Consider the following 14,702-nt stretch of genomic DNA (forward strand, 5'->3'; position numbering starts at 1 on the left):
TCTGATGAAGCTCTCCATGCTACTCTATCCTCTGCAAGCTTCTTCATCTCCCAGTACCTACTGCAACCTACATCCTTCTGAATCTGCTTAGGGTATTCATCTCTTAGTCTCCCTCTTCGATTTTTACCCTCCACACTGCCCTCCAAAACTAAATTGGCTATCCCTTGATGCCTCAGAATATGCCCTACCAACCAATCCTTTCTTCTAGTCAAGTCGTGCCACAAATTTCTCTCCTCTCCATTTCTATTCAATACCTCCTCATTAGTTATGTGGGCTACCCATCTAATCTTCAGCATTCTTCTGTAGCACCACATTTCGAAAGCTTCTATTCTCTTCTTGTCTAAACTATTTATTGTCCATGCTTCACTCCACACAAATACTTTCAGAAACGACTTCCTGACATGTTAACAAATTTCTCTTCTGCAGAAATGCTTTCCTTGCCATTGCCAGTCTACATTTTATATCATCTCCACTTCGAACATCATCAGTTATTTTGCTTTCCAAATAGAAACCCTCATTTACTACTTTAAGTGTCTCATTTCCTAATCTAATTCCCTCAGCATCACCCTACTTAATTTGACTACATTCCATTATCCTCATTTTGCTTTTGTTGATGTTCATCTTATATCCTCCTTTCAAGACACTGTACATTCCGTTCAACTAGTCTTCCAGGTCCTTTGCTGTCTCTGACAGAATTACAGTCTCATAGGAGAACATCAAAGTTTTTATTTCTTCTCGATGGATTTTAATTCGTACTCCAAATCATTCTTTTGTTTCCTTTACTGCTTGCTCAATATACAGATTCAATAACATCCGGGATAGACTACAACCCTGTCTCACCTCCTTCCCGACCACCGCTTCCCTTTCATGCCTCTCAACTCTTATAACTGCCATCTGGTTTCTGTACAAATTGTAAATAGCCTTTCGCTCTCTGTATTTTACCCCTGCCACCTTCAGAATTTGAAAGAGAGTATTCCAGTCAACATCGTCAAAAGCTTTCTCTAAGTCTACAAATGCTAGAAACATAGGTTTGCCTTTCCTTAATCTATTTTCTAAGCTAAGTCGTAGGGTCAGCATTGCCTCATGTGTTCCAACATTTCTATGGAATCCAAACTGATCTTCCCCGAGGTCGGCTTCTACCAGTTTTTCCATTGTCTGTAAAGAATTCGCATTAGTATTTTGCAGCTGTGACTTATTAAACTGATAGTTCGATAATTTTCACATCTGTCAACACATGCTTTCTTTGGGATTGGGATTATTATATTCTTCTTGAAGTCTGAGGGTATTTCACCTGTCTCATACAACTTGCTCACCAGATGGTAGAGTTTTGTTAGGTCTGGTTCTCCCAAGGCTGTCAGTAGTTCTAATGGAATGTTGTCTACTACCAGGGCCTTGTTTCGAGTTAGATCTTTCAGTGCTCTGTCAAACTCTTCACACAGTATCATATCTCCTATTTCATCTTCATCTACATTCTCTTCCATTTCTATAATATTGCCCTCAAGAACATTGCCCTTGTATAGACCCTCTATATACTCCTTCCACCTTTCTGCTTTCCCTTCTTTGCTTAGAACTGGGTTTCCATCTGAGGTCTTGATATTCATAAAGATGGTTCTCTTTTCTCCAAAGGTCTCTTTAATTTTCCTGTAGGCAGTATCTATCTTAGCCCTAGTGATACATGCTTCTACATCCATACATTTGTCCTCTAGCCATCCGTGCTTAGCCATGTTGCACTTGCTGTCGATCTCATTTTTGAAATGTTTGTATTCTGGGATGGGTTGCACAAGTATATTGTAAATGATTTCCTTTGTAGACTCATTGCATTTTCCCAGTAAGCTACCAATAAACCAAAGTCTACTATTTGTTTTACTTACAATTGAGCCTGTGTGTTCGCTTTGTTTTAAAAACCTACCAATAAATGTACCTAGGAATTAGTATGAGTTGACTGAATTTTGTACAGCTGTTTTCAGACAGTACTTTATTTGAAAATAACTTGGTACTTTGAGGTTACTATCAATATTCTCTGGCAGGTCATTAATTTCAAGATTACTTGTGTTACCTATATTGCAAACGAATGTGTTGAGCGCTTCTTCCAATAGTAGGGCAAAGCTTTCTGTTGCAGGAATCTACAGTATATTATGTCTCAAAGGGAGGCTAACTGAGATGCACATTGTATACAGAATTCGAGAAAGATACCATTAGGCTCTGGAGTTATGTTTAATTAGTTATGAAAATGTTCTGTTACCACACAGTTAGAACGAATTCAGAATATATCGTTATTGTGGAACACAAATAGTTCTTTATTCTCAAGAAGTAATGAGTGCCATCGATATAGAAACTCAAATTGATTCCAAATTTCTAGATTTGCAAAAGACTGTTGATATCATTCCATACAAATGGCTTTTAATCAAATTGCAGGCCCATGGAGTATATTCTCACTTGTGTGACTGGATTCATGATTCCCTGCAAGAAAGGTCACAGTTCATAGTAACTGACAGAAAGTCATCGAGTAAAACATAATTGTTATCTGGCGTTCTGCAAGGAAGAGTTATAGGCCCTTTGCTATTACTAATTTACATAAATAATATGGGAGACAATCTGATCAGCTCTCTCAGATTGTTTGCAGATGATATTGTCGTTTACCATCTAGTAAAATCATCAGAAGACCAAATCAATTGCAAGATTTTTTAGGCAAAATATCTGTATGTTGGCAACAATGACAACTGACCTCAAAAAATGAAAAGTTTGAGGCCACAGCGGCAGCAGGGCAGCAGAGCAAAACGATTTAGTTTGCATAGAGCACATATCGCGTGCTTGACAAAGCTGTTACATTCCTTAAAGTTAAACTTCAATCTTCTTTCGAAACTGACCATAAGTGAGAAATGTGAGAGATGTTGTTGGGTAGTGAGGAGGGGGTTTGTTTCCAACCTTGTACGAGATATTTTCACGAGGGGTGGGGGATATGAAATAGAGAGAACATCGGGAAAACAGAAGGGTCTCTTTCCTGACACTCCATAGTGTGCAGTAGGAAAATTTTGACTGAGGAACAGGAAAAGAAAATATGTGCCCTTCGGGTACAGTTGGAGGAAGCAAGGGAGGAACTGATCAGGATCAAGGGAGGGAGAGGGGGGGAGGAGAAAGGGAACGTGATCTGGTAGTTTTATTATCAACGTTAAAAACGGGTATCTGCCACTGTCAGAGTTAGGTGGACAAGAACCTCGGGCAGACCTATGAGCAGGAAATGTCTAGCACACTTTAGCTGATATCAGGTATCCTAGGAATGAGGAAAGTGTTAGGAAGAAGAAAGTGCTGTGTTAGGTAGTAGCCATAGGCGAGATGGCGTTATACAAGGCCACTAGCATTTTCAAATTAAATGCAGAGCTAAGTCAAATGATAGGCGACTTAGGGTTTTTATTTAAGGATTTTTCAAAATAGGATCAGATAGTGATAGTGAATGGGAAAGGAACGAGGCTGGAGAGGGATGGGACATTTGACATAAATGGTGACCTGGGCGGGATGGTTTCCCTGACTCACAGCACCGATGTTCCATATTCATGATCAGCCACGCCCCCTGGAGCTGTAAGGTGGATTAATGTGAGGTTAGAGAGGGCAGTGATAGCAGTCAACTCTGGTGCCTGTTGGCACTACCAATAGATGGGATTTCACTAGGCCTAGGCTACACCTAAACAAGACTGTGAAGACAACAGTGGTACAGCTACTTCATGAAAGTATAGTAGGTAGATCCAGGGCCATGCTTGGCCAGATACCTATTGCCACATATAGGAGAAGTATATCTTTTTTTAGGATAAATCGAAACAACAGGTTTCCCTGCCTAAAGAGTATCTTTACCAATTTAAAATAACTCACAATATAGATTTTAACACATCAAATGATATGCATGTTACATGTCATAAAGAAAAAGAAACACTGGGAAAATCAGCGTGGGACATTTCATAGACTTAATAATTCTTCATCATGCTTTCAGTAAAAAAAAAAAGTACAACAATTTTAAGTTGGGCTCCAACCTTTGAGCGACACTGTAGTTTGTGTTGCTGAGCCCTGGTGTAGAGATACAGAAATCCAATTTGTGGTATTTATGAAAGGACAGACTCTTATTGTAGGGCTACTTCAAAGAGCAAAGTACCATACATTTATATCAGAAAAGCAACACACTTCAAATCAAGATATGAGATTACTACAGTAAGTAAAGACGAACATATTGAAATGTCTGCTACTGAATTAATAGCCATGACAATGCCAAGAAATTAATTATATTACGTGTGCATTAATACCCCATTGGCAGTGTGGACACTTTTTTGACAAATTAACAAAAGTTATAGACAAAATCTCAAGTACAAAAGTCAACATAATTTTTTGTCGAGACACAAACTTAAACACAAATATCATAAATGAAATTGGTAGCACAATCTTTCAATATTTTTCAGAGTTTTGGCCTATTCTTGTTGGTCAATAGTGCAAAAAGAGTTACTACAGTGACAGCGTCAGTAATTGATTGTATGCCCACAAACATGGACAGGGAAAATTGTATTGTAGCTGTAATAGATCGCGATCTGTCAGACCATTTCTGCCAAGTAATAACAGTAAAATTGGGTGTTATTTCCCTAATTTGCAGGCTTACAGAAGACATTTATCAGAAATCAACATAAAAGATTTTTTCAAAAGAACAAAAAAAAAGCTGAGATGAAGTGTATAGACAAATCAATGTAAAACTGAAATTCCATAAATTCTCAACATTGTTTAAATTAAACTTTGAATAGACATTTCCAAAAGTAGATACATCAGTTCAAACGTCTCACATAACAACAGCTGGTTTTATGAAGTCCTCCCAAACCCTTAAGCACATCATTTCCATGAAAAATTTCTCAAATTTGTTCATAGGTACAAAGACATGGGGGGGGGAAGGTGCTGACTGTTGCAAAAAAGTTACTTAATGATAAAATAACATACACTGCAGATAATAAAAGGAAATCAGGGATGTCATAAAAGAGGAATCAGGGAGAGACAAACAACGTCATAATAACATACCGGTAAGAGAGGGGCATAAAGTAATACATGATCTAAACCACCTAGCAAATTACGTGAAAGAGCATTTTTCAAGTGCTGTAAGTACAATGACGTTGCTACTAACTACAGTGCATGAAGTCAGTAAAACTGTAAAAGAAAAACTAAAAAATAAAAACTCATTAAGCTTAGATGAAGCACCAATGTAGGTACTGAAACAATGAGTAGAGAGTATACTACCTCCCTTAACAAATGTGATAAACGAATCCTTGAAGGTGCGATTCTGAACATGGCCGCAGACCACAGACTGCACCGACTGGCTGCAGGCGGCACCACTGGTTGCCATTCATTGCAATGTGAGGCTTGCTGAACGCGTCGGCAGCGTCGTCTGCCACCGTATACCTGCTTTGGCGCAGGCCACACATCTGGTCAGGAACCAGTAGTGCCACTGCCGCCGAACCGCATAGCAACCGGAGACTGCTTTTACTGGCCGAACACACCCAATTCAGTGAAAATGAATTTTTTCGATGAAGAAAAGTTAATTAACAGTGTGGTGAAACATTCTGTAATTTATGACGCAGGGCATGAAGAATACAGAAATGTTTTAGTGAAAGATGTCTGGAAAGCTATAGAACAAGAGTTAAATAAAACAAGTACATATATTCAATCAATTATTTACTAACAAATAGATCCGTATGTGCAGTAACAATTATTGTATGAAGATGTTAAAAAGGCAACAGTATATAAGTTTCGTCTTACATAAACCATTATTTACAAACCATTGTTATTCACAACCCATTGTTAACTGCTACCTCTTGCCATACCACAGAACCGTATTCAATGGAGAAAATATCTTTAAGTTTGTCTCTAATTTCAAATCCATTGCTGTTTAGAAATCCTCCAAAACGAGAAAAGGTATGCATGTTGTTTTGGCTGGTTGCTTCATTAAAACTATAGCTGTAAAATGGAATACCATTTTCTTCAAGATAACTGTCTCATAGCAAATTGTGTAAACAACATACCGACAAAACGAGGTCGTCAGCCACTTCAGGCGCCACAGCAATAGGACTATAAAATATCCTAAATACTTGGCTTAATAGTCCAAAGGCGTTTTCTGACACTCGACGATCACGGAATAATCTATAATTATAGATCTGTGTGTCTCGATGTGATGCAGCAACTCTTCTGGAATAAGGTTTCATCATACAATCACTGAGAGCAAACGCTTCGTCTCCTATCAGGAAATGTGGTAATATTACATTTGTGCCTGGCAAACATTTTGGTGGAAGTATATTAAACTCCTTTGCAGCTATTTTCGTGCCCATAGCCGATTTCTGAAATATACCGTTATCAGACTTTTCTGTAAGCGCCGACATCAACGCTAATGAATTTACAATTTGCGTCCACAATAGCCAGCAGAACATTTGAAAAACAATCTTTGTAATTAAAAAGCAGAGATCCACTTTTCTCTGGTGCCCTTATGCGAACATGTTTTCCATCTATAGCACCTACACAAGTAGGTATATTGCATTTAAGCCAAAATTCTTCTTCAATACGTCTAAAATCTGATTCAGTAGTAGATGGCAACAACATGGGCACCAGCCTTATTCTTAATATCTTCAAAACATTTTTAACAACTCTTGATATGTAAGAGGGTGATATATGATAGACAAATGATAAAGACCGGTAACTTTCGCAGTGGCCAAGAATCCGAAACAAACGAAAACATACAGCTAATATAATTCCCATTTACAGGTGATGACTGTAAGAAGAAATGGAAATTTTTAAGGGACGGTTACCAGAGGTTCAAGAAGAAAAGCAAATTAGGAACAGGCTCTGCTGCCTCAAAAAATTCAAAAACAAAAAGACACAAACAGCCATCGTTCCTTGACAGTGTTGCACAACATAGATCTGGAGGAACAAATATTACATTGACATCATCACAGACAACAATACAAGAAAGCCAAGAAGACAGTGGAGATCGAACTTGTCAACTGGACCTTTCGGCATCACAGGAAGGAAATACAATAGGAAATAGTGGTGAAACATCTGTGGTAACAAACGATGAACGTCATGTGCCAGCACGGAAAAGAAAACCCAGTAAAGTTCGTAGTAATAATGATACAATTTTAAAAATGTGGAAAGAAAGGGACGAAATTAGGCAAAATTTACTAAAAAAGTTTATGGAACACAAAGATGATGATATTGACTCATTCTTCCGTCACATCAGCACAGTTGTAAGGAGTTTACCTCCAGTTTATAAGGCAGAAGCCAAAAGAAAAATTAGTACGATCGTTTCTGATTATGAAATAATGGCTGCACAGTGCAACACACATCAGCCAGGTGATAACAACAGCCCTTCAACCTCCACAACTCTCTCATAAAGTCTTGGAACTGCAGCACAACCTAATAATGTATAACATTTTGTGGACTTACCTCAGCGTCAAATATAATTTTTCTCCTGCACTTATTGTGTTTCTTAGGCAATTACTGTGTAACTACCTTCTGCAGTTCTACTTTTATATAAAGGCATTACCAGCTTTCGTCTTTTCGTGGAATGCAACAATAAAATGTCATCGTCTTCCTCGTCCAACAACAGCGCAATAACAGCGGTGGTGTTAACAGACATCTCGCCTCGCGCAGTTGTTCCCAGCAACTGCATAGCTTGTCTGTCGCTGAGTTCCGCAATGCACCGACTGCAGGTGGCAGCGTTGCCATCTGTCTTCTGCAGCTGCGGTCGGTCGCTGTCGCCGTGTTCGGAATCGCACCTTCAAATGGGGGAACTTTCGAGAACATATAAGGGGTAAGAGCTGTAGCTCTGCTACGGGAAGGTAATGCAGGAGTCAATGAAAATTACTGGACCATTTCCGTGCTGCCATCATTCTAAAAGATAACAGAATTAATTATGAAAGACAGATTAATGAGTTACTGCAATAAATGCGACCATTTAAAATATTCACAGTTTGGTTTTTGAAGTGGTAGAACTATGGAATCAGCCACAAAAGTGGTACTTGATGCTCTTGACATAGCGTGTGTCACATGTATAATTTTAGATCTTCCTAAGGCGTCTGATGCTGTTGACCATAAGATTCTACTAAATAAGCTAGAAGCATTAGGAATAAGAGGTGTAGCTAATGATTGGTTCTGATCATACCCAGCAGACGGGGTAAGAAAATTCTCTTTGCTGATGGCAGTAGTATTTTAGTCAATGAGAAAACGAGACAACTCCTTGCTGAGAAAGCGAATGAAGCCCTCAAGAAAGTTAACTTTTGGTCAATAAGCAATAAAATGACATTGAACACAAAGAAAACAAATTTGTTGAAGAGGGAAAATGACACTATACAATTAAATATAGATGGCACCTCTATAGAGTGCATAACAAATGCAGAATTTCTACAAATAATACTGATTCACAGTTTACATGTTATGAAGATGCAAAGATACTTGCAAACAGAATATCATCAGAAGCTATGCCATTAGCGTCCTGTCATCAGTGTGTAACAGCCAGTAACTTTTAGTCATATGTACACTCAATTATTAGCTGCGGAATTCTTTTCTGGAGAACGGATGCACAAAATATGAACACAATGTTCAAACTGCAGAAAGTGGCTGTAAGAAAAGTAACCAAGAGTCTAGAGAAATATTGGATATGAGGCTTTGACGTCGTGGCTGTTGTGATGTCAATTTTGGAGCTCATTTTGAATAGAATTTCTGTGTAGAAACATGCTTATTTTGAATAGTGTATCTGTGTAGCCATACAGTCTACCAATTGTAACATCCTTGATTTACAAAGAAACTAATTTGTTAATCTGGGCTACTTTGTTTGATCTGGGCTAAATTTTACTTAAGGCCGTTCACATGCTACTCTTGTTCACAAGCTGTTAGTTGTAAAATATGGATTACACATGTTATTTCTACACATACTCGATTGACCAGATACTAGCGTATATTATGTAAATAAATGTTCCTCCTGGGTATTTTTGTAGTTTAGGTGTACACTTTAATGATTTTTATCGAAATAGATATTGATGAATACATCCAAACTATTTTTATTGTCTACCGGCTGATATTACTTAACTCTCACAAAATACTAATTTTATTTGTAGTAACAGACGCACATGAATTACTCATGCTGTGCCCTTTCCTCAGTTTTTGCGATTTCAGCATATCGGCGTTTCTGTTATTGGTATATCTAGCAATTTGTTTGGTTAAATAGTATTAATGTTTTGTTCTGAAACGTAACATGATGTTTTGGTGGCAGGCTAATTTGAATTACTCTCAATTAAAGGATGTTCCATCATTAATTTTCTAGTTTTGCTGCATTTGGTCTTTGTATTTTTGATATAAAGGCGATAACAGTATTGGATTTTTTATGTTGAAGCAGTTATTTTGGGATCTGTTTGAATTACGGTACTTTTTGTATTGTAACAGTCTGGGAAGACATAATTTGTGTACAACAGCGAATTTGTTTTCTGATGATGGACGAATTGCATGCATTGTGTAGAAGTCCCTTTCTTCAATATCTGCATTACAGCCTATTGAGGTTCCTCTTAGTGATACATATGTCACTTTATATGGTAAAATATTTTTAATGATTTATTCTGAACTGTGGAAGCTTGTGTTGGTGGCAAACTGTTATGAATTATTCGGGTTTTATGGGTGTCCCTTAATTTTCTAGTTTTACAGCGTCTTTCAAATGTGTATGAAATCTTATGGGACTTAACTGCTAAGGTCATCAGTCCCTAAGCTTACACACTACTTAACCTAGATTATCCTAAGGACAAACACACACTCCCATGTCTGAGGGAGGACTCGAACCTCCGCCTGGACCAGCCGTACAGTCCATGACTGCAGCGCCCGAGACCGCTCGGCTAATCCCACGCAGCTACTGCGTCTTTGCCTTTCTGTCATCGATATACAAGTTTGTGGCACACTGATGCTTTTTATGTTGCAGCAGTTATGGGAACAGTTAAAATTACTGAAAATTTTGTGTTGTGGCAGTCTGATAAGAAGTGATTTGTATAAAATGCAGAATTTTGATACTGAAGACACCCTCATAGATAACTCCCACTGATTGGATGGGCTTCTGTTTATTATCTGCTATTGCAGAATCCTGACGTTTCTATTATAACCTGTATCCTAGCCTGATATCCAGATTAGTTTGGGAGGCAACAGTTTCGTTGGGAGTTGGCGAAGCCAACCAATTTGAAAGCAAAACGCTCTCTAAGTTAACAGATTGCAGCATAGTGTAGCCATAGGTCTCGGTTACAGTGGAATTGAACGGTCTGGTTGGGAGTAGGCAAAGCCAAGGAATGTGACAGGGAAAAGCCTGTTTGTAGTGACAGACAGATCTGTAGAGTAGTTTGAGTTCTAGGTTAGGTTGGGATGCAACAGTTTGACTGTGAGGTAGCGAAATCAATGAATATGATAGTGGAAAAGCTGTCTGTGATGACAGACTGATCTGTTGCATAGCCCGAGGTCTAGATGAGATTGGGATACAATAGTTTGGTAGTGTGTTGGAGAAAAACTAATGTGACAGGGAAAAAGCTGTCTGTGGTGAGTGACAGATGTGTACTGTAGCCTGTCGTCTAGGTTAAGTTGGAATGCAACAGTTTGATTGTGAGTTGGTGAATCCAGCGAATGTGAGAGTGAAAAAGGTGGCTGTGATGACAAACTTCTCTGTAGCATAGCCTGATATCAGTGTTAGGTGGAGTGTGAAAATTTCGTAACCAGTTGTTGTAGAAGACGAAAACCAATACAAGTGTACAATTGTTTGGTTGAATTGTATCATATGTCAAGGTATAAGATATTTTTTGCAATAACGTATTTGTATTTGTGATTTTGTCGAATATTTAGAAGATGTGGTTAAATTATGTGTTAATAGTACAAAGTGCCAGCTGATGTTATTTACAAATGAGTAAGCTATTGTCTTTGCCTAAGGACGACATACTGATGAGTGAAGCTATTCAGTTTGTTGTTGTAATTTATATTTAGCTATTAGTTCGGAATATGTCTTGATCTATGATGTTTACTTTGTTGGAAATATTTCACCATTTCCAAATATAATGTAAGCTACATTTATTAGTGAAGAAAATAATATTTGAGAGATTCTGATTGTCTCTATATATGTGACTGATTTGTTGTGTTGTCTTCCCCTCATTCATCGTGGGAGCTGTTATTAACAAAAGAACCACAAGACTGTAAGAGCACTTCTAGTTTCCTCCTTTCATGTGGTGGGTTTGACATCTTTCTTTTCGTAGCACGATTTTTTTCAGTTACATGAAACGTATTTTGAGAAAATTATTGTGCTTGTCTTACTCCGATAGTTTCTCCAGTATTCATAGCTGTCAGTTATAACTCGATTTTGTGCTGAACAATTCATCTACAGTATTTGTAAAATTCGTACTGAAATCTTATTTTGATAACTGAAATGTATTTTTGAATGGTTTCCACTTTTACCAGATACATCTCTTTTTCATTTCATGCTGCATGTTCTGACATCCATTACAGCGGGAGAATGTGTTTTTACGATACTCGATTCGTTTCTCCTTCTAGTAATTATTTCTCTCGCTACAATGATCGTAACTCGAAGTATCTGTTTCACGATGTGGCAGATTTTCTTACTGTAAACTGCTTCGCTTTGTTACACATGACTGATTGGCAATTCATACAGTAAACAGTTTTTTAATACAGGTGTTAAATTTATTAAACATAGAAGTGAATGAAAAGTCCCATAGTCTGCTGTAGCGGTATTTATTGAGGTTAGTCATAGACCCACACAACCGATTTAGAAACTTTTAAGTTACACCTTCCAGTTTATATAAATGCTATGTCATATTGTAACGACATAGCATTTATTGTGAGTAGCGTGGAGAGCTGCATCAAACCAGTCTCAGGACTGAAGACCACAACAACAACAACAACATGTCGTATTGTGTGGGAGTTGTTACAGAATGCCACAGAGTAATTGTTGGCGTGGTCAGGCAAAGTTCTCAGTCCCCCTCAACCGATAAAAAACCGTCATTAGCTGATAAAAACCCGTCATCTATGATGAATATTATGCCTGTGTTAAAATAATGAACAGTCATCACTTTACTGATTAAAATATGTTCTTGTTGGCCCATGTAAAGCAACACACAATGCGCCCCACAGATGTTATCCAGGGAAGTACTGAGTCCAAAAGGCAACACACTCACGTGTATTTGTCACCAACAGCAGCTCACAATGTAATGTTTTCAAAGCATTTGCCTGGCTGACAGCTGTGTACTCGGATGGCAGCCATAGCACGTTTCGACAACACACAGGATGCTCATGGCTTAGTTTTTTGTGCTTTTAACACAGACATTCATAATAGAAAATGTTTTTTAATCAATTGATAATGGTTTTTATCAATTGAATTTTCTCAGTTTGAGAGTATTGAAGGCGCAATCTGTTCTACTTCCTTAAACTCATTCAACAGCATAGATCACAGATACATATGGACATGGCCTTTTGCTGCTTTGTGTTTCTAAACACCTTAGTTATGACAAACCTTTCATAATGAGCTGAATTTTATCCACTTGACAACTTGGCATGAGGTTTCAACGTTTAATGCACAAATTATACAACAAAATGATTTTTAAGATCTGAAGATGAGTGCATAGTGTGTCAAAACCAGTTGTCTTAAATAAAGAAATATTTGATGTGATCTAAGTTGTTGAAAGTTTTTTAGTTTTTTATCAACTGAGGAGAGCTGAGCACTTCGCCTAGTCATGCCAACAGCCACTCTATGGCATTTTGTAACTACTCCTCCACACCTTGTGACATAGCATTTACATGCATCAGAAGATGCAACTTAAAGGTTGCGGAACCGATTGTGTGGGCCTGTTATTGACTTGAATAAATATACCTACAGAGGGCTTTTCATTCGGTTTTATATTTAATAATTTTAACACCTGTGTTAAAAAAATCTACTTATTGTATGAATAGTCAATCATCATATACAACTATTTTTGCTGTGGCTGCTACAGTTTTAAAATTATCTCTTTATTACAATCACAAAATGGACACTTATGTGATGTACATTTGGCACATTATTTTATGGCGTTTTTCGCATTTTTCCTGCATCACTTGCCAAAATTGACCACTCATATCGAACATTCCTCTTTATCCTAAATCTAAGTGTCATGCCTGATGTGAAAATGTGCAGCGAAAATATGGTAAGAGATAAAAGGTTTCAAATTTATGTAAAGTTTGTTGCACGTCACTAATTACTTTTGTTCTCGAACACTGGATGAATGAAAATTCGGTATTTGCACGTCATTGCCTACACTTCCTCTTCACCTTCACCTTAATCCCTTTGCTAGGTGGGAGGTTCTTGTCCCTCCCCCCCCCCCCCCCCCATCGCCAAGCGATTCTTTCCAGTCAGTAATTGATTGTGTAAAAAGTCTGGTTTTGGAGAAAATGTGGACTGTACATGTGCACTCTTTTATAATATGTATGGATATATTCTTCTGACCTGATTTTGATGAAATGAAGCGTATACAGTGTTCAAACCCATACTCAGGTTACCTGCAAAAATCCCATAAAACCGCATCAAGTAGGTTTGGAGATTAAAGTGTTTAGAGACAAACAAACAGACACAATGGTTTTACAGTGTTATTGTTAGTGTAGATATGGTAGACACATATGTTTGTGGAAAGTTAAGACCAAGGATTACAGCGATCTAGGTGACTAGGCAACTGCTAATAATTCTTTAATAGAAAAAAAGAGCAGTTGAATCTATGGAAAACAGAGAAACTGTAATTTTAAGAAGACACATCATTGCAAACTTAACCAAAATTGTTAATTTTGTCTTTTTTGCACTTAGAAGTCTCTCTCATCATCTTGACCTTACTTTTACTCAATACTGATCTACACCATAATATTTTGACGTACTGTAGATAAAATTTTTAAGAAAGTGTTTATTCTAGAGAAGACCGCAGTCAGAACAATGTGTGAAGCTGATAAAGAACACTTCGCAGCAATGTCTTCAGGGCACAGGGATTCATATACTCCCTAATGGAATATGTGGTTCATAAAAACCGCGAGTTACAGGTAAATGTAGAATTGCTTATCGCAATATTAAAAGTAAAACATTCCACATTTTGTGAATTCCTGTCTAGAGTTCAGAATTGAATGTTACATTCTAGTGCACAGATTTATAACAGGTTGTTGGTGGTCTTCAAGCAAGGAACTGAAAATTCCCAAATACTCAGAAAGAAAATGTAAAGCCCGTCATTGGCAATTTCTATAAATTATTGGAATACGGTGTATGGAGATCAAAACCCGTCTAAAAACGAAATCGTATTATCTGTAATTTGTCCCTGTTAATTAGTTACATAACCCAGGTGCTTTACTTTTCTTCATGATATCCTTCTTCACGACAGTGTGCATGAATTCGCATGTGTTGGGTATTACATAACTCAATGATTGTGTGGACATTGTTGTTGAAAATTCTTAATCCTTATCATTTCTTCCTATTGCCAGAAATCACAGTGTTGCTAACAAACGTTTGTGTAGTTAAATTACTTGTGACGTTAAATGAGAAGTTATGAACATCAATTTATGTCTCATTGTCTATTTACAAATAATTTCACCAAGTCATGTGGTTTTTCATGCAACTCACAGAGAACATTAATATGCAAAAACTGCAATTGCTTAAG

Source organism: Schistocerca cancellata, chromosome 2, assembly GCF_023864275.1.
Source record: "Schistocerca cancellata isolate TAMUIC-IGC-003103 chromosome 2, iqSchCanc2.1, whole genome shotgun sequence".
In the NCBI taxonomy this organism is placed as follows: Eukaryota; Metazoa; Arthropoda; class Insecta; order Orthoptera; family Acrididae; genus Schistocerca; species Schistocerca cancellata.